The sequence below is a fragment of the Mus musculus genome, chromosome X, assembly GCF_000001635.26.
Source record: "Mus musculus strain C57BL/6J chromosome X, GRCm38.p6 C57BL/6J".
Taxonomy (NCBI): domain Eukaryota; kingdom Metazoa; phylum Chordata; class Mammalia; order Rodentia; family Muridae; genus Mus; species Mus musculus.
This window is the reverse complement of record NC_000086.7, coordinates 140,043,123-140,064,583: the sequence shown is the minus strand read 5'-3', so window position 1 is coordinate 140,064,583 and position 21,461 is coordinate 140,043,123. Positions and strand designations below refer to the sequence as shown.

Here is a 21,461-nt window from a genome sequence, read left to right as displayed (position 1 = left end):
GAAAAATGAAAAAAAAAATGAAAAAGAGGGCTTAGGAATAGAGCCCAGTGACAGCATGTGACCTAAAGATAAAAACCTGAGCCTTTTTTTTTTTTTTTTTTTTTGGTTGTGATCCTAGCCTTTAATGGCTGAGCCAGCTGGGCGTGGTGGTACATGCCTTTAATCCCAGCACTGGGGAGGCAGAGGCAGGTGGATTTCTGAGTTCGATGCCAGCCTGGTCTACAAAGTGAGTTCCAGGACAGCCAGGACTATACAGAGAAACCCTGTCTCAAAACAAACAAATAAACAAAAAAATCCTAAGCCTTGCTTGGTTTAATAATTCCTACATCTGCACTTTATCTAGTTTCTTTATTTTAAAACACAGAGTCTCTCCCATCCTTTTAAAGATGTGTTGCTTTGCTTTGGTTTTTGAGACTTGATCTTCCTAACTCGGCCAGGCTGATCTTGAACTCCTGGGTTCAAAGGAACCTCACATGTCAGTCTCCCTAGGAGCTGGTCTCACATGAGCTAGAAACTAAATTTTTACTCTGAGATGCAAAACTTTATTTTGATAGGACTCGTCCTGAGTCATCAAAAGCTGTGTAGTATGCCTGCAATCCTAGCACTTGGGAGGGCTGTGGCAGAAGGATCTTATGTTTAGGGGAGCCTAAATTGTAAATGGGATGGGGTACTATATAGCACATTTCAGGTAAACTTAATACAGTTGGCAGTACTTTTTTCTTAGTTTTGTATTCCACTCCTATATAAAAAAAGAGTCAACTGGTAATTTTTCTTTCAGTTCTTGAAGTATACGACTAAGGTTAAAAAAAAAGCCAGTTTTGTTTACTTCTGTAGTCTGTTCTGAATCCCTATTATGACAGGAAAATTCTTAAGATTAACAATCCTTATCTCTCAGCTCGAACTCGGTGCTTTCCCATCCCTCAGATTTGGTTTTTATCCCAGTTGTGTATGTTTTCAAAGTTAAAGTCAAATGACAAAATACTCCCCTAATCAGTCTTTGGTTGAGTAATAATATTTTTAAGGTACAGTAAATATGAGTGTGACCATTGGTCTTCACTCTTAAGGATATGACCAATGACCTCAGAACTTTCAGGCTACTGAAATCCCCTCCCACGGATATACTGTTCCATAGTGAGAGGTGAGGGCAATTTTATTTTAATTTTTTCATGTCTGAAAGACTTTACAGAGTGCTCTCTTCCTCTATTTCCCATCCAAGACCTGCTGGCCCTGAAATAATACTGCTTTTCACATAAAATGGAAGGTACAATGAGTCTTTCAACTTTGAACACCAGACGTACCTAAAAATTAATTTTTTAATGAAAATGGGGGGGGGTCTCACTGGGGACCCATTGAGTATGTGTGAGATTTGAGAAAGGAAAATTGGGAAATATTTTGAGGTTCAGCACCCATCCCTTCTGTAGTTTTCTAGAAACATCATGCTTCAGGGGTTGAGGGGGGTGGGAGGAACTTTGAGAACATTTGCCTCCACTTTGAGCAACATAGGGCTTTTGGGGGCTATCTCATTGAGCTCTAAAGTATTTTTAAATTCTCCCTAGTTCCTCTGACAGTCACAGCATTGAGCACCCTCCTCTGTTTTCACTCCTAAGTTTCAGTTTTCCTCACCTTGGTCGGTGCTCCGCACAGCTCACAGCCTAGGGGACGAAAATAGACTGCTGCTCCCTCGCTGTGCGTCTCTCTGTTGCCCGGGTAACAACTTTGTTGAACCCGCTTTTTTTCCACCTGTAGGACCCGTTTGACTCTGCTAGCCAATCATAGAAGCGTCTCCTTTAAAACAATACCAGCAGCAACCAATCCCGGGGAATCCCATGCTTGGCCTCCACGGCCGCCCTTTTCCAGCTAAGTAGGTCGACTCGGGTTAGGCTGCAGGATCTGTTGCTGCTGGCGCCTGGGAGTTTGCTGCTTCTCCGCCCGAGTCCGGGTCCGCCCCCTTCTCTTGGACCTGCCTCTCGCCCCGCCTCCGCCCTCACTTTGTAGACGGGACAGCGAGCGAGTTCAGCCACGGAGGTAAGAGCAGGACTTTAACGTTTGTCCCGCAGGCTTTTCGCGGCGAGCTTTCCCGCGCCGCCCCCCACCCTTACCAGGTCGCCAATTCCGGGTCTGAGAACTCAGTACCTTCAGCGGGTCCGGAGCGGAGCAGTGGACGCGGAAGGGTAGGACTCACGGGCGGGGATGGGAAAGCTTTGGTCTCGGCGATGCTCCGACTCTTCACGCCCCCTCCCGTGACAGAAACACGTGTTGTGCCGACTCTGTCCCTGCTAGGCACTGGTTCCACCGGAGCCTGTACCTTGGAGGTCGCGGAGCCCTGGGCGCTTGCGGTGGGATTGCGCTTTTTATTCCGTATGGGGGAAAGCCTGTCCCTCCGGGAGGCTGGGGGAAAAAGCGGGTCGTTCCGGGAGGCCGTGGGGAAGAGCAGGTCCGTCCGGGAGGCCGGGGAGAAAGCGTGGCCGTCTCGGAGCCCAGGGTGGGGGGTGGGGGAAAGCGGGTCCGTCCGGGAGCCCGGGGGAGAGCGGGTCCGTCCGGGAGCCCGGGGGAGAGCGGGTCCGTCCGGGAGCCCGGGGGAGAGCGGGTCCGTCCGGGAGCCCGGGGGAGAGCGGGTCCGTCCGGGAGCCCGGGGGAGAGCGGGTCCGTCCGGGAGCCCGGGGGAGAGCGGGTCCGTCCGGGAGCCCGGGGGAGAGCGGGTCCGTCCGGGAGCCCGGGGGAGAGCGGGTCCGTCCGGGAGCCCGGGGGAGAGCGGGTCCGTCCGGGAGCCCGGGAGAGAGCGGGTCCGTAGTCCGTCCCGGAGCCCATAGGAGAGCGGGTCCGGGGTCCGTCTGGTAGCCCCGGGGGAGAGAGTGGGTCTATCCAGGAGCCCGCGGGGGAAAGCGGCTCCGTCCGGGACCTCGGGGAGAGCCGGTCCAGGGTTCGTTCCGGAGCCCGGCGGGGAAAGCGGGTCCGTCCGGGCCCCCGGAGGAAAGCAGTTCCGGGGTCCGTCCCGGAGCCCGGGGAGAAAGCGGGTCCGTCCGGGACCCCAGCGGAAAGCGGGTCTGGGGTCCGTCCGGGAGCCTGGGGGAAAACCGGGTCGGTCCGGGAGCCCGGGGAGAGTAGGTCCGGGGTCCGATCCGGAGCCCGGGGGGAAAGCGGGTCCGTCCGGGACCCCGGGCGGAAAACGGGTCCGGGGTCCGACCCGGAGCCCGGGGTGGGAAGCGGGTTCGTCCAGGAGCCTGGGGAGAGCAGATCCTGGATCAGTCCCGGAGTCCGGGGGGAAAGCGGGTCCGTCTCGGAGCCCGAGGGGAGAGCGGGTCCGTCTGGGAGGCCAAGGCGAAAGCGGGTCCATACGGGAACCCGGAGGTGGGGGAAAAGGGTCCGTCCGGAAGGCCCGGGGTGGGGGATGGGGCGGAGAGCAGGTCCGTCCCAGAGTCCGGGAAAAAGCCTGTCCGTCTGTCCCGGAGCCCCGGGGAAAGCAGAGGGATCAGCCGGTAAGATGCTCCTGCGGAGGAGGCCACCGTGCTTCCTAAGTCCCAGGAAAGTCTTTGGGCAGAGTGCCCAGATTTCTCCTGCTCCAGAGTAGGGAAGTCTAGGTGTGCGTACCCTTAGTCGCTGATAGGGAAGTATCTTCATGTTAGAGGAGTTTCCCACGAATTGCTTGATTTGCAAAGGAGAAAGGTAGGGAAAAAAATGGTGTAAAATTAACTTGGCTATCTGATACCAGGTGTAAGCTAGGAGACATAGGATGGTTTTAATAATATTTTTTTGTTACCCAGGGAGTGGAATTCGATTACGAAGGTCCTGAACTACTGCCCTTGTCTCGGGTACTGTGCTTTTCACAACTTCACGGCATATGGCAAAGGGGAAGTGATAATGAAGTTTTAGTAATTTATTATTCTGCTTGCTATTATGCAAGATAAACAAAAATATGGGAGTAGGGTACTTAAATTATTGATTTTTAGCCAAATAAGCAATGCCATAATTCCCTTTATTACTGTGGGTGATCACAGATTAAATACCTTCCATTTTGTTAAGTCTCTAGATGCTTTTACAGAGTGTTATATATATTTTGGTATTCCAGTTGGTTTCCTTGTTTGGTCTTTGTTGTGCCCCTTTCTCCATTAATTCCATATCTGTAATATTCAGCCACCGTTTTGGAAGTCTTTTGACACTGAGTCATAGAAGGAAATACATTTTAAGAACTGGGTATAAGGGATTATATCTGTACTGCTGAGAGCACTAGACTGAAGCAGGAGGATCACAAGTTCAAGGCCAGCCTGGAATAAGTAGCAAGCCGCTTTCTTTAAAAAAAAAAAAAAAAAACACCTTTATATTGTGTCTGTAGTTCACAGATAGACAATATAATTGACATATTTGTAAAAATCATTATTATGTGCAAGTACAATCTAACACTTTATATTTTAAAGATAGAGACCATGATATATTAATAAATCATATTGCATTGTGAAAAACACTGGCCTTACACCACTGGGTTTCAGACGTTTGTCTGCCTTTACTGAAATTATCAGACGTGCAGATTGTTCAGGAATACTCTGGAAATAGGTTCTGTGTGTTTGCAGCACAGTGGCAGATATAAAGGTATTCCGTCCCTCTTCCCACTTGGAAAAGTAAAGGCTATTTATTTTAGGGATCTACTGGGACTCTTCAAGATGGAGTCCAGTGCCCTGTCGTGTTTTCCAGAAGGTTGAAGATAGAGAAAATGGTGGCTCTCAGATCTAAGATAAACCTCCCAGGACTTGCAGACAGACACTTGGAGGTTGCGAAACATGTTACTTGAGCCGCTCAGTGACTTTCCTGGATTCCTGATGTCACCGAGTGCTTCTCAGAGAATAGGACCCCTTTGACTCACTTGGTTAAGTCCAACAGTCTCCTCTAGCCTGCTAGATATACGTAACCACCTTAAAACGCGGTTAAATAATTGATTATACCAACATTCAAAGAAATTAAAGATGAAAATTTCTCCTATCCCTGTATCATAATTCTTATTCCCCACATTTATTCACGTAACTCCAGATTTTATACAGGAGTTTGAGCCTTGTTTACAAGTTTGGTGATTGCTTGCTTGTTTAATATTGTCCTGGGGGAATTTTTTTTAGTGTGATTAATATTCTTTAAATTTTGCCTTAAAAACCTAACAATATTCTAATCAGTGATTTGGTTTTAACTTATTTAGCCTAACCAAGCCAGCAACAGAATTTCGAGGAGGTTTTTTGTTTTTTGTTTTTTGTTTTGTGTGTGTGTGTTACAAAGTAATAGTATAAAATCTTGATTATTTATACAACTTGATCCTTCCATTCTGTTGGACTTAAGAAGAAGCCAACAAGGAAGGACAGAGGTCTGGACTTGCATGGGAGTGTCTGTCCCCCTTGGACATTTGAATTTGGCCATCTAGTTTATTATGCTCAAGCAGCAGTGATTAGCTATGGTGTCTTTTTTTTTTTATAGAAGAGTTAGGATGCATTTTAAAAAACCAAATAGACATTTTCAAAATGATTTTTAAAATATATGAATCATAGAAGTCTCAAGGAGACTCAAGTGCCTTAATAACACTCACAGTGATTAGCTTTCTTTATGAATATCTTCTTCAAAGATTACATGTCTATTAATTTTTAATTTAATTTTTTACCAAGTAGCCAATTAAGTTGACTACAAGAAAGGCTATAATTGATCTTAGAGCACACCTTCCTCTTCAGAACACACAGAGTGTATTTTTTTGTCCCTCTATATTCTAGAACATTAAGTAATCCCTCTTATAAAATTATGAGATACTTCAAACAGCAAAAATAGTCAATGCTATCCCATCACCCAGGTACACCCACTGTAGATTTAATAGTTGCTAAAGTTTGGCTATACATTTCTTTAGATGATTTTTTTTTGTATTTGATTGACACCAAGGGATAACATGTTTTCAAGGAGACCAAAAGGCCTCAGGTACCCTGAAACTGGAGTTACAGTGAGCTTTCTAATTTGGATGTTGGTATCCAAACTTAGGGCATCTTTAAGAGCAGCACAAACTTTTAACTATCAAGCCATCTCTCCAGTCCCAAAATGCATTTTTTTGTTTAATTTTATCCTTTGGGAATTTTGTGCACTGTATTTTGATCAAACCTATCACCCTCCAACTCCAACCATTTTTTTAAAAAAAAAAACAAGCCTCAAGTTTATTTTAATTTCCTATTTATTAATGGTGTGATGATGGATAAAAGTACCTATATAATGTTAGAGATGGCTGGAGAGATGGCTTAGTGGATAAAAGAACTGACTGCTCTTCCGGGGGATCCAGGTTCTATATCTAGCACCCACAGGATGCACAGGATTGTGCACAGTCTTTTCTAATTCTAGTTCCAGGGTATTTGACCCTCTGTTCTGGACTCCATGAGGACTACACACATATAGTGCATAGCCACACAATATACATAAAGTAAACAAAAAATTGGATGTGGTGGCACATGCGTGTTACCTCAGCACTTGGGAGGTATTAGGCATAAGAACTTCACCTTTATCATTGGATGTCTAGTTGAAGGGTAGCCTTGGGGACATAAAACTCTGTATTTTTTTAAAAATGAGTGTGGTGTCTAGAGAATGCCTCAGGAGTTAAGAGCACTGGCTGCTCTTGCAGAGAACCAGAGTTCAAGTCGCAGCATCTAGTGTAATAGCTCACAACTATCTGTAACTCCAGTCCCAGGGGATCAGATGCACTCTTTTTGCCTCCACAGGGTCCAGGCACACAAGTGGTACAGACATACAGGCAGGCAAAATCATCCATATACATATTCTTTTTTACTTTAAGAAATTCTGTTAACCTGATCTATTTGTTTTTGTCAGATGTAAGATGATATTTTTTAAATGTTAATATTTTTAAAAAGCTAGATGCTTTCCCATTTTTCTTTCTCTTTCCCTTTCTTCCTCCCTGGTCTGTTCTTATTCTCCTACTCTCTACCTTCATTTCATTCTTCCTTTTTTTTTTTTTAACTTTTTCTATGTCTCCAAACTTTTGGGACCAATTTTCTAAATGTAGACATCTTTGAAGCACTCTTGCTTTAGTGTGTTTTATCATTTGATTTATTTACCAGTTTTGTTAAATATTTTATTCTATTCACCTCTTCCCAACTTTTTCATAATTCCTCCTCTTTCATATGCTCTACACACTCCCTTCAATCCTTTTATCCCTTTTCAGTGCACCCCTGGGTCTTCCTGCTCTGCAAAGTCTCTCTTGGGTTCCTCCCTCATCTAAGACCTCCCTCATTTGAGTTTTGCCCACCTTACCTTAATATGTACTACCTTGTTCTTTCCTTTTCTAGTATTCTAACTACTAGAGTCATTTACACACACACACACACACACACACACACACACACACATACACACACACACACGAGATCTGCCACATAACAATTTACAAGCTTTTCCTATATCACACATTTTGTCCCTGTTTGTTTTCAATGTGCAGATGGACCTTACACATACTTAGAAGCAGTGTGACACTGAGACACACCACTAGCATCATCACACTTGTAATTTTGAACAAGTGTTCTTTGAGGTTTAAAAAATGATTGTTATTGTTTTAGGTAGCATACAAATTATGTTTTCATTGTGACATTTTCCATGACCATCCTATTATAATTTGTTCAAACTACACATGCCCTTTAACCTCTCTTCTCCTACTACCCCTCCCCCAAGCTCCCTCTCACCTCCTGAAGAGTCCTGCTTTTGTCTTGGTCTTTAGGGTTTTGGTTTGCTTTTGTTTTTGTTTTCCGTTTTCTACTTCTTGAAATTCAGTTCTGATCTCGGAGCTTTCAGACACTCTAGTACAAATGAGTGCAAATGTATTTTGTGAGCAAGAGATCATAAGAACCTTCTGCTCCATCAGATATTTAATATGAACTCGGAACTGGCACACTATTTTCAGAAGCCTCTATTTTACTTTGACATGGAGTAAAATGACAACTCTATACATGTGATTCTTCCCCATTTCCTTCGAGATGTGTGTACAAATTCCACCTTTCTCCAGCTGTTGCTTACCAGTGACAGGTTTAAAATAAACTCTCAGTAACTAGAATAGTCAGAGTCGTCATCCATTAGTAGTAAATAAAGTTTTCAGTATGCTTTGAGAATTAGGTTTGCTGACTTTCGTCTTCAGTGTTTTTTCTATAAGGCTTTACATTAGTAGAATCAGAGCTTTCTTCTACAAATCTGTCCTCTTTTGCCTTTCCCGCCTTTCTAATGAATGGTATGCTAAAAAATCATACACTGCATCAGACGTGGCTATTCATAGAAACGGCTTTATTACTTGATAGTCACATTTTGTGCATTTTCTGGCCAGACCCTTTCATCATGATGTTCCCAAGGAGGAAAAGTGTATTCATGGAACTCGAAGGTTGTCAAGTAACTAGGCATTTTAGAGAAAATGCTATCTCCAAGGAAAATAGCTTATTTGCTTCTAAGAAGGTGGGAACAATTTTTAATAAATTATATGACTGAGTTTCTATGGTGGTTACCTCTCAACAGTTATCATCAAAGAAATGTAGGGAAATAATGGTACAAATAATTCGAAACAAAATGTTTATACCTGGAGAGACAAAAGCCCTTACACATTGGTGCCAAAATGACTTCTAATAGGTACCCAGGCTAGAATTCATCTTTCTTCCATTTGAGGCACACATTTATCTTCCTAATGTTATATGCTCAAGTTATTATCAAAATACAATTATTATGGCCATTTCCTTCACTTGATAGTTGCTTCCCTTTGGGGGAAGCACTGTGTGCAGTGTTACAGTGTCTGAGTTTCCTCGGCTACAGAATGGGGATTGGAATTCCCTTCTAGGAGTTATTAAGGCGAGGGAATGGGTTACATTTTCCCTTTTACAATTAGTGTCTGTTTATAGGAGACTCAGGAGTTTGAGTGACAGACTGTTGTTTTCTGGAGTGTCTTACCATCATTTATTGATCCTAGATCTGGGTCCTACTACCCAAAATGTTCCTAAGGTCAATAGATGACAATTGGTAAGCTACAGTGAAGTTAGTTTGCATGCTGATAAATAAGATGATTTTTATAATTGAAATTCAATTTATGTTCAATTTCTTGCCCAACTGAAAGTGGTCTATAATGACCCTGGATTTGCTGATCCTTCACTGACAACATCAGGATAACCCGGTATTAGTCTTTGGAAAGCTTTCACATCGCACTTCACATTAAATTGAATTAGATAAGGTAATGTATGCAGTCTTTAGTGAAATGAGGAGAGAGATGCCCCCATACATTTGGGGTCCAGCAGAGTCTGGCAGGTATTCACTCTCAGTGAAGCTGTTTCATTTCCCTCCAGAAAGTTAGCTAATTTAAGAAGCCTTATTTAGATTGTATAGCCAGGCCGAGAACATCTGCCTGTTTCCAATAGCCCCCGAAGTGAGCCGTGATGAGTTCTCCAGGCATAGTTGGTTTCTGCAGAAGGCGTTTACCATTACTTTGAATGTGTGTGCTTCTGTTGAGTGAGTCATCCGAGATAAAATTGTAAACTGGGCTCAACAGGCAAAGCTGTAATTTACTTAAAGTTGCTAGGCCCAGTGGGCACAGAAGGGGAGAGCCGAGCAGCATGGAAAAGGTAACTCAAGGAGACAGACAGGTTTTCCCACTGATGGCCAGAGATAAAGAGCACAGGCCTGGTTTTTCCCTTTTAAAGAGAATACTGACCTGCACAGGGACAGCATTTATCAAAATGAGGTAGGACCTTTGGATTGTCTTCGGGCTTTGCTAGAAAACCATAAATGGAACTATTTCCCATTAAAAGAATTTAGGAGAACTGAAATAAAGTAATATAATTAGAATATATAACTTCTAAACCCGGAAAAACTAATCAAGTAAAGAAAATCCTACCAACCCAAATATGCAGAAAGGATAAAAGGTACATAAGTCTTAGCAAACAAGAAACAGAAAGTAATATTGAAGAAAAAGCTCACTTGTGTCAGTCCCATTAAATGTAAAGTGGTTATTATATTCACTCATTAAGAGATAGTCATGATGTATTTTAATATTAATTTTTATAATTAAAAAGAATCATACAATGTAATTATATCATTTCTCCCTTTTCATGAAAATCGTGCCTGTTAGACAACTAAGTAGGGCTAGTTAAGTTTGGATCTTCGAGGAGAATCTCCTACTATTTATTTAACCAGCACAGTCCCTAACTCCATTCTAAATACTTTGAAATAAATTAACTATGACCTTTACAAAAATCTTAAAATGACACCTAAAAGTGATGAGTTGGAATAAGATGTACTAGACAAATATCAACCAAAAAAAATAGTAAGGCAACACGAAGATCAGATAACATATGATTTAATGGAATTTAGCAAGATACAGATACTTCATATTGATGAAAGAGGAAAATTGTTACCAAGAGACTAATAGGCACAGGTTCCAATGTAGGTCCTCAACAGTATAGGTCTTACAAACATAAATGAAACAAAACACAATGGAATTATAGAGAGACTGGACAAATCCTAGTAATGAAGGTAGCCCTGAAAAATATCCTTATCCGAAAGTAGTTGAGTAAAGTCAGTTTCAAAGTAATCATTAAGATCTATATCAGGTGAAAGGGAGATAATCTTTGGTTCACGATTTCTAGTGACAAAAGTCAATTTTCAACCCCCAAAGTAATGATTTGGAGACGATTTATATCCCAAATTTCTCAATTAGAAACAATTTGAAGGTAAATGCTATAATTTAATAAAATCACATTTCACTTACTTAAAAAACAACAGGAAGTCTGTGGTTGCAAGGCCATCTTTTTATGGCTACTCAAGCACTGTCTTGTCCTTTGCAGTGTGTATTGCAGCTACTAACGGCAGCACCTAAATCTGAAAGTGTTCATTTGTACTCCAAAAGTCAGTCACAGTGGTTCATACCCTAGATCCCAACACTCAGGAGGCCGAGATAGAAGGATTACCATTGAATTCAAGGGCAGCCCGGGCTGCAGAGTGAGACCTTGTCACAAAATATGTCCAAATTCCGCTACAGGATCAACGTCACGATGAACAATGATGGATTTTTCTATCAGCTTTTGTAATTTTATCATAGATAGCTGTATTTCACAACGGTAAAAGGGCATCTATAAATATAAAAGCATATAATTACATGCTATAAAAATCTAATATAATTTATAGCAGCCTAGCACTTGAGCCCCAGGAGAGAAGTACATTTGGGGATATAAAATTAAATACAGCACCAAGTGCTCTTATTCTGCTCATTGTACCTCCTTCTCGGAGACTGATTGATTCCACATGGAATCACCAAATGGAGATCCATTTTAAAAGTCAGAACAAGTATAGATGACTTTAAAATAAGCATCCGGTAACTAGCCCCTTCAACGTGGTTCTTTAGAGCTATTCTCTTCCTCTAAAACCCATGCTAGTAATATTCAATTTTAAGAAGTATATACTGCTTCATATTTTAACCTCAGAAATGGAAATGAGTTGAGCCTGTCTGCTGTCCAGGTGGTAGTCTTGATAACCTAACCCTCCTTGTGCACACAGGCAATGTGAAAATCTCTAGGATCAACGTTGGCATGGTAGGCAGCTGGGGTGAAAAGCTCCGAGATGCTGGGGATGGCTTATTGACTCCTAGGAAGCAGCGATTGTGGGGAGTGGAGCATATGTTGAACAGATTAATTATCAGTATCATAAAATGGGGGGGGGGCAAAGGAATGCTAGTTTATATTTGCAAAGTTGACTAAAGAGTGCAGCAAAGTGATTTCCAGACCTTTAAAAAAAATGCTGCTTCGTGATGAAGAAACTCTTTTGAGAAGTCACAATACATATAAGTTACTCAATTTTATGGAGTTTGATTAATATTTCATTCTATATGGAAGCTTTGGTTTTAAGTGGGGGCACTAGGTGGGGTTTTGCCTCAGTTTTGATGGCTAGATGATCATCTATATTTTTCGGCTCAACTGGTCTACGTACTCATCTTATTCAGATCAATGGTCTGACCTCACCTGCTACTGGTAAGAATATTTATTTTTAATCTGTTATCAAAAATGAAAGAATAACAGCAACAGGGACCTAACACTGAAACCTTAGCTTTGATATTTGAACAAAATAACTCCATTCTCTAGATTAAAGAATAGTTTTGTAATATTTTAAATGCAATGTCTATTTTGTTCACCTTTCCATTCATTTTTTTGATGATTGCCTCTCTTTTTGGAAAAATGTAAAATAATTTAAACAGCATACTGTGTAGATGTATAATTATTATTATGGAAAATACTATGAGGGTATATGTATGTGTCTGTGTGCGTGTACACATGCATGAATGGCTTTTGTAGCCAAGGACTTTTAAAAATCTGTCTAAAGTCTTTTGTATACACTTTGCTTTTAGTAACAACAATGCATAATAAAAACACGTGAAGTTCTGTAAAGAAGGAGTAGGAGGAGAAACGGCACATCAGTCAGGCATGGTGGTCCACATTTTTAATCCCAATATTATGGAGCCAGGGGAGGAGGATTTTAAGTTCAAAGCCAGCCTGGGCTACATAGTGACAGCCTATTTCACGATGTGATGAGAAATGAGAGAAGAAAGGAGGAAAGAGGGAGAGACAAAGAAGACTGGAGGGACATAGAGAGGGGAAGGACGAGAAGAGAGAATATACATAAATTAATATTTTCAACAGTGCTGCTTGTGACAGTACCAGGAGATTTGAGATGAAAGTAGGATTATTATTATTATCATCTATGTGGTTTCATAAGCTTTTTGGCTTTACCTTTCTTTTCCCTCATTTTCTTTCCTCTCCTTTTCCTCTCCCTCTCCCACTTTCCTTATTCTCTCCCTCCTCCTCTTTCTTCTCTTCTGCTCTTTGGAAGCAAGGTCTCACTATGTAGACCAGGCTGGTGTTGAACTTAGGATAATCCTGACTCTAACACCAGATTTCTGGGACTACAGGCATGTGCTACCATGCCTGAATTTTTATTTAGTGACTATGTGTTTGATTAAAAAAAATTGAAAAGAGCTTTTTGAAAAAGTACAAAAGTTAACTAACTAAAAGTATGACGGGTTGGTGTTTGGCTTTTTTTTTTCTTTCTTTCTTTTTATCCTTCCTCAGTGGCATGTAAAATAATGGGACTCTTAGTTTCAATGGAGTATTTTTAAGCCTGATTACTTACTTAAAACTGCCTTTTATAGCTATTGTATAAAAGCAGATTTTTAGGCACACCCCACTCTTACTCGACTGAGATAAGATTATAAACACACAATGACCTTCCCCTAGCACTTGAAGATGCTTTATGTATTGTCTTTCAATATTTATTCTTGATAATGAAACACCTCGTGTCAGTCTGGCTGTTGCTGAAGTAGATAAGTCACTTTTCTATTAAGTTTCAGAGTGTACTTAATTTTCTAGCATCTCAGGATATCATGTATGAATGTGTGTGTGTGTGTGACTGTATGTGAAAGTGTGTGTGTTGGAAGAAAGTTGCTTGCTCATACTTAGCTGCCATTTGAATCTGAAGAATCGCTTTTCTTTACTTCTACTTGACACGTATATTAATGCCATGAATATTGTCTTAGCCATTCTGTTTTATTCCTTCTATATTTCCTGTGTGACCCCTTGACATAAGTGTGTGTAGCCCTTTTCCCGATCTTTTCATTTCTCTCTCATTTCCTATCACCCTGTAGTCTGACAGTCTTTTGCTATTTTTCTTGTCCAGCTCAGTGACTTCATCTTCTCTTCAGCCATGTGTAGTTATTATTTAAATCTATCTTTTGAAATGTTTTTACTGCTGGGGATCAAGCCTAGGGTGTTGTGCAATGTTAGGCTAGATCTCTTGAGCAAACAGTCTAGCGTCCATTTCTTGAATGCCTTCCGTGTTTTTTTCACATTCCTTCCTTCTATGGACACTCTCTTACTCGGGCTCTTTGTATGTAATCAACACATTTTTATACTTTCTTCTGATTACTGTATTGTCTCACTTCCATTGGAAGAGCGTTCTCTCATTTTACGGCCGAAAGACTGTTAACTTGGGTGTCCTGTGACTTGACTTTATATTCATTAGTCTTTGGGGCCTTTAAAAACATGTCATTTAGGAAGTGAGGACCTTGCTGCTGAGTGAGAGCAGGAGCAAATTGCCCGGGACCCTGAATGTTTCTTTCTGTGTCTGTCTCTGGTTCTCTGTCTCTCTGTGTGTCTCTTTCTGTGTCTCAATCAAGAGGAGGTGATTCCATTTTGGATTCCATCCAAAACACTCACTATGAAGTCTCATTGTGGCCTGTAATTCTTTTTCCCAGTCACTCTTCTACTCCTCTTAGGGTCTGGAGTCAGTAGCAGGTTTAATTTAGGAGGAGCTGCTCTACCCTCCAAGTAGTTCCACTTGCAGCTCCGCAGGGGCACCATTCCTCCCTTCACCTACAGGGTGGCTTTCCTTTTTACTACAGCTGGTTCTCATTTCGAGATACTGTCCCAGCCATTTTCCACCATCCTGTACCCAGCTACATAGACAGCAGGATTGTGCCACGAGCACTCTCATGCCCTGCCTTAGTAGTAACTGCATGTCCTTCGGGTGAGAACAAAACAGCTTGCGGTTCTTGTCATGGCTGTGTCCGGTTCATCTTTAGAAAGCAAGTGTAAGGTTAGAGAGTAGACGGAGGGACATTTGAAATTGTGCCACTCGCTCCCAAGACAGTCTTAGAAAGTGACATTCTCTCACATAGGAGGCATGGAATGCTTTGACTTCTGTGCTGCAGGACCCCTGGATTTATTGTGAGCCAAAGAAGTGTTCTGAGTTTTAAGCATAGATCTTGCTGCAATGAAGCTACTTACGCGCCATCTCTCTAAAGAGAAAGCCTTATCGTCATTATAATGACCCTGTTTGTGCAGATCTTCCCTCTTGAATTTCAGAATTAATGCCTTTTTTTTTTTTTTTTGAGGCAGCATCTCTTGTTGTGTCTCTGGCTGGCCTGGGACTGTACTAATTCATTTGCCTCAGGCTTTTTGAAGGCATGAGCCTCTCTGCCTGAATGAGTTTGGGGGAGACACTCATTTAGTGTCTTCTAGGCAAATGTGGTTGGATTTATATCGCTTAGTAGTTACCTGATGCCTGCTGGAAGCTGGGGTATGTTCCCTGCAATTCTCCTTGATCCTGTTATAGTAAAGTCACCTTTTCTTAGGACTACTGGAAATGCAGGAGCATTTTGTCATAGGTCATGAAATACTATACACAAGAAATTCTATCAAGGGGATGCTTCTTGTGATCTGTGATTTTCTTTCTAAAACTAAAACTTGCTTTTTAAAAATAAACTTCAAGCTGGGCAGTGGTGGCATACACCTTTAATCCCAGCACTTAGGAGGCAGAGGCAGGCGGATTTCTGAGTTCGAGGCCCAGCCTGGTCTACAAAGTGAGTTCCAGGACAGCCAGGGCTATACAGAGAAACCCTGTCTCGAAAAACCAAAGTAATAATAATAATAATAATAATAATAATAATAATAATAATAATAATAATAAATAAACCAGAAAGTTTATGTGTAAGGCTTATGATCTGCCAAAATTAACATTTTATGAATTACTTTTTTTTTAGATAGGGTCTTGTTATATAGCCCTTGTTAAGCTGACTTGAAACTCACCGTATAAGCTAGGTTGCCTCCTGAATGTTGGAATTGCAGGCATATGTCAACACACCCTGCTTCTAAAGTACTCATGAAAACACTGTAGTATATTCTTCCCAAAATACTATGTCTAGTACTGGCATCTTACATATGTACATGAGATGTCATTTTGTAAATACCTCCTTCTGTCACTGCAAGGATATCTTCCTCAGTTTGCCTTTTTATAGAGGCATCTACTTTTTTCCTGCTCCAACTCACTAAGTCTAATAATCACCAACCTGTTCTATATTAATGATTGTCATTTCAAAATGGTTATGGTTTTAAATCTTTGGCAGTATACAAAATTATATACATTAAGCTACATAGTATATCATCCTTCGGGAGTAACTTATTTTACTTATTAGAATAATTCCCTGTTTGTTCTGTACATCAAATCTTTGGTTCTTTATCTTGTTTTTTTGTTTTTGTTTTTTGCTGCATACTATTCCATCATGGGAATGCATTGCAATTTAACTATTTGCTCGTTGCTACACAGTAGTTGAGACTGGGTAACTTACAGTGAATGCTTTCCGACTGCGGCCCTGTATCTGACAAAGACTTTCATGCTGTGACATCCCAGAGCAAAAGTCACAGTACTGGACATGAGACAGATAGAAGAGCATCAAGCTCATTTTGTCTTAATGGACACTTTCTTAGAAAATATAGCATTAAGCCAGTCATAAGGACAAATGTAATGATATAGTGAAGGGGCCAACACTTGGTTTGTATCAGGAGCATTCAAATGGTAAAATCCCTCTTTTGCTATTACAAATAAAGCTTTTATGAATACTTTAGTACATTTTTCAAACATAAACCTTCATTTCTCTGGGACAAATGCCCAGCAATGTAATTGCTGGGTCATATGGTTTTATAAGAAACTGCCAAACGATTTCAGGTTGGCCGTGCCATTTTGCATACTCACCAACAATATGTGCGGGATCCAGTCTCTCTGCATCCTCACTATCATTTGGTGTTATCTTTCTTTTTAAATTTTATTCCCTTGCAGATAATGATACCAGATTGTGCCTTTAATTTGCAATTTCCCTGATGGCTAATGATGTTGAATATCTTTTCCAATGCTAATGTCTCATCTATATATCTTGTCTATGGATGCCTTCCTTCAGCCAGAAAACAAAACAACAACAAAAAAAAACAATGTATTGTTACATGGATACTTTTATATAGGAGCTTGGCTGTTAGCATAATGTGATTTTACAAGACGGAAGTGCTGCTGTTCAATGGGATTTTTAATTTTTATTATTTACTTGTTTGTTTGCTTGCTTATGTGTGCACATGCACATACACTGCGTGCATCTGTGAGTGTGTGCATGTAGGTGTGTGATATGCGTATGCACACGCTTGTCTGTGACAGTCTACGTGTGGTCCAGTGTGTATAGAAGTCACAGTACAACTTCAAGTGTGTTTCCTTCCACCCTGCTTAGAGGCAATGCTGCATATGCTATTTCTAGCTGGCCTGCAAGCTTCTGATCAATTCTCCCTGTGCAGTCTCACTTAGGAGTACTACAATTACAGAGACTCACCATGCGGTTGTCTCTTACTTGGTGTCTGGAGATGGACATTCAGGTCATTAGGCCTATGAAATGTAACCAGCACTGGGACCCACTGAGGTGGCCCCTTCTGCTTTAGATTTTATTGATGTATTTTAACAAATCAGAACTTTATAGCACTGGTTTTCTTTTCCTGTCCCTTTTGTGTTTAATGTCATTGATTTCTGCCCTGTGTTTTCTTCTGCTTGCCTTGGGTTTGTTTTGACATTTCTTGACTTGGAAACGTATACTATTGATTATGCTTTTCTTTCTTTTAATGTCCACATTTTACACCGCAAATTTGTCTGCCAGGTAGCTTTGTTTTCCCTGAATTTTCATAGGGTGTATTTTAATTTTCATTCAATTCAGCACATTTTTAAATTTCTTCCTCCCGGAACCACCAATTATTTAAAATGTGCTTGGTTTCCAAGTGTTTGGGAAATTTCGTTATCTTTTTGTTATTGATTACTTTCAGTTTTAAGTTTTATTGGTTTTTTTAGAATTAGCATGCAAAGTACTGAGTTTCATTATAGCGTTTTCCAAACATACTTTGTTCTTGTTAATCCTCCTCTTACCCTGTCCTCTCCTGCCCTCCTGCCCCTCCTGAAGGTCCACTTCCTCCTCCCAAAGGCCCCCTCTCTGCTTTCCTGCTATATCTGTTCCTCTAACCTCTTCCTCCCCAATAAGATCTCTTTTTATGGTTTCCTTTCTAGTTTCCTGACCTATATGCCTAGTTTGACTGGATTGCCGTTGGACAACTCTCTCTCTGTCTCTCTCTGTCTCTCTCTCTATGTCTCTGTCTCTGTCTCTCTGTCTCTGTCTCTGTCTCTCTCTCTCTCTCTCTCTCTCTGTGTGTGTGTGTGTGTGTGTGTGTTGTTTTCACCTTGACAATTGAAAAGAATGTGTACCATTTTGGGGCAAAGTTTTTTGTTTTTGTTTTTGTTTTTTCTTTGCTTTGTTTTGTTTTACAAACATCACTTGCAAATTGGTGGTTAATGATTTTTTTTTTAATTCTTTTGTATCTTTGCTAACACTCTGACTAGTTCTATGATTTGGTAAGAGGGAGGTGCTGAAATCTGCACGTAGATAGACATTTTCTCCTGCTGCCTTTTCCATGTCTACCTTTTGTGTTTTGAAGCTCCATTATTCGGTGCATTGACAGAACTGCTAGATGCCACACAGGATTGACCCTTAATTATTGTGTAACCTTCCATTCTTTCTCTGGTAATTTCATTTAATCTGAAGTCTACTTATCTAATAATAATAAACTGAATCTTTCTGTCTGTTGATTAATGTAGCATGGGACACATCTTTTCATCTCTTTATTCTTAGCCTGCCATTGTAATTGTTTTTGAAATGAATTTCTTATACACTATAGACATGGTCCTTCATGGCTTTTAAATCCCTCTATCGGGCTCCCTTTTGATTGGTATACACAGATCACTTAACATGTTCTGTAATTATTGTTCTAGTAGGGTTGAAATCTGACATTTCCATTTTTTTTATTATTTGCTTTTGAAGTAGGACCTTGATTTGTAGGCCAGGCTGAAGTGGAATTCATAATTCTGCTTCCGTGCTAGGATGAAAGCTGTGTGCTACCGTACCTGCCTCGTCGTCGTTTCTTTCTTTTTCTTTTATTTTGTTCTCTGTGATTTTGTTTTATATTCATTTTTCTTTCCTTTCCTTTCTTTTCTTTCTTTCTTTTTTTAAAAAATAGTCTCATGTATCCAAGGCTGGCCTTGAGTTCGTGATGTGGCTGAGCCTGACCTTGAACGCTTGATCTTCCTGCCTCCATCTCCCAAGTGCTGGGATCACAGATGTGTGCCAGCACACTTTCTTTTTTCATTTGTTCTGCTTTCCATGTCTGTTTTTTCCCACCCCCTCCCTTTCCCATTTACTAGTTTGGGTGTTTTAAAAATTGATTTTTGCTTTCCTATATTACTTTTGTTTTAAACATGAAACAAAACATGAATTATCAGCTTATCTGAAAATGACAGCATCTTTAGGCAGTTGCTTCCCCCCCTTTATTTACTTATTCACTTTACATCCCAATTGCAGCAGCCCTTGCTTCAGTCATCTCCTCTAAGTCCCACCCTCACACCTCCTTCCCCCCACTGCCTCTTCCCCTTCTCCTCTGAGAAGGAAAGTCCCACATGGGTACCAACCCTCCTGGCTTAGCTTGTACTTTGACAATTTCATACCTCTATCACTTCTGATTATGTTCTCCCTAGCCTTTCTTATCTCCTTCCTGTTACAACCAACCCTTCCTCCCAGCTACCAGTCTCCTTTTCAGATTCATGGCTTTTAATTTGGTCTGTGATCCATTTGCTTTCATCAGGATTATCTGTGTGGGATTAGAACTGTTAACTGGAACCTGCTGGGGTTACCAGTGGGTACACAACTAAAGACGGTGACTATCCCCTCCGTCCCTGGATCTCCCAGGGACAGATAGCTGTGCAGTAAGGGTTAAGGTCTCTTGAGTGCCTCCTCCATCCTTCCTGACATGTCATGGGTCCATTCTTGTGTAGATCCAGTGCACAGATCCACACCTGTTGGGCACTCCTGATTGCAATGGCTGTGTCTTGCATAGAAGATAGCATTTAGCAACATTTTCTCTGTTTTCTGGTGTTCTTACTCTTTTTTTTTTTTAATTCTGTCTCTACTTCTGAGCTTTACTATCTGGTTTCAGGCTGAGCATTCATCTGTCACTTAGTCTGCATACCTTGTGCAGCTATGATGAAGCTTTGTTCATTTTGTTTCTGGTGAACTGATGCTCACCAGAAAGAGAGGCTTGGCTAAGGCTGAGAGAAAGGTTTGTCTATGAGTATAAACAGATATTTAGAAGGCAGTGTGATGCTATGTCAATTTAGCTAAACAACAGTATCCCCTCCCCTAGGGACTGTTATCCCCCTAAGCTACGAGGGTTGACCACATTTTTCATTTGATGCAGAGGCTTTTTAAAATAATATATATATTTAAAAGAATTTTGTCCACATATACAATGTATTTTGAGGATAGCCACTTACCATTTCTCCCCTCCACATTTCCCTGGACCCCGCCAACAGGACCCCTTCTCAACTCTCTCTCTCTCTTTCTCTCTCTCTCTCTCTCTCTCTCTCTCTCTCTCTCTTTTATGTCTGGGTGACCTCGTTCAGTATAACTTATCCAGTACTATCCATTTCTCTGTAAGTTTCATACTTTTAATATTTTTATATCTAACTCATATTCCATCGTGTATACTGCATTTTCCTTATCCATTTGTCAGTTGATGTGGTACTTTGAATGAAAATGGCCCCCATATTCTCATAGAGAGCAGCACTATTAGGAGGTGTGGCCTTGTGGGAGGAAGTGTGTCACTGGGGCCCAGTTTTAAGGCTTCAGATGCTCAAGCCAGGCCCAGGATCATTCTCTCTTTTTGCTGCCTGCTGATGGAGATATAGAGCTCTTGGCTTCTTCTACAGCACCATATCTGCCTGCATGCCACCATGATTCCCACCATGACAATAGACTAAACCTTAGAATTGAAAGCCAGCCCCAATTAAATGTCTTCATTTATAAGAGTTGCCATGGTTGTGGTGTGTCTTCACAGCAATAGAAACCTTAACCAAGACAATGGATATCTATATTCAGTTTCCTATCTTGTGAATAGAGCAGCAGTAAACATGGATGTGGAAGTAGCGCTGTAGTAGGACATAAAGTCCTTGGAGTGGCATGTATTGAGTAGAGCTCGTTTAACGTCCTTCCTTGACAAAATATAATCAGATGCAAAATATCAATAGTGCCAAGTGAAGAAATCCTATTTATGATTAAGGAAAAGAAGGTTTTGTTTCTTAAACCCCTTTCTATTCTAGAGTAAGATTCATTTAACTTAAAACTAAGTCATATTAAATGGTATTTGCTTCCTTAGCTATCTTCGGGTATGTGATTTAAGGACAGGCACTGAAATTATGCCAGTATTGGAGATAAATGATCAGGATTTTAAAAATATGGGCATAAATCAAGTAGAAAATTAATTAGAGCTAGTGAGGGGGTTTCAGTAATACAGCCATTTACAAAATAAATAATATAAAAAATCAATAGTTTCACTATGTTTAGGCAGTAGTTGTTGGGAAATACAGCCCATTAACAATTCAACCAAAATTACAAAATATCTAGGAATAAACTTTTGAAAATATGCATGCCTTAGATGGAAAAAAACCCACACATTTTTACTGAAACCTATAAAAGATACATTGACTAATGAACAGGACCAGTGTATTCAGAGACTCAGTAATATCAA

At 40.8% G+C, this 21,461-nt stretch overlaps 2 protein-coding genes across 9 annotated transcripts in view; one reads left to right on the top strand and one right to left on the bottom strand.

Moving 5' to 3' along the window:
* Positions 1–1,705, bottom strand: part of Dnaaf6b (dynein axonemal assembly factor 6B) — a 43,919-nt gene extending 42,214 nt beyond the window's left edge. The window contains exon 1 of the mRNA NM_177921.3: positions 1,624–1,705. The gene's annotated coding sequence lies outside the window, so the exon portion shown is untranslated. The remainder of the gene's footprint in view (positions 1–1,623) is intronic.
* A 171-nt stretch (positions 1,706–1,876) lies between these two features.
* Positions 1,877–21,461, top strand: part of Nup62cl (nucleoporin 62 C-terminal like) — a 55,906-nt gene continuing 36,321 nt past the window's right edge. For 2 of the 8 annotated variants that reach the window (XM_017318521.2, XM_006528561.4), the window contains exons 1-2: positions 2,252–2,336; positions 3,762–3,809. The gene's annotated coding sequence lies outside the window, so the exon portion shown is untranslated. Of the gene's footprint in view, positions 2,172–2,237; positions 2,340–3,400; positions 3,477–3,761; positions 3,810–21,461 lie in introns of those variants that run through there. The other 6 variants (XM_006528567.2, XM_006528566.1, NM_001081668.1 and 3 more) reach the window with 6 other exon arrangements.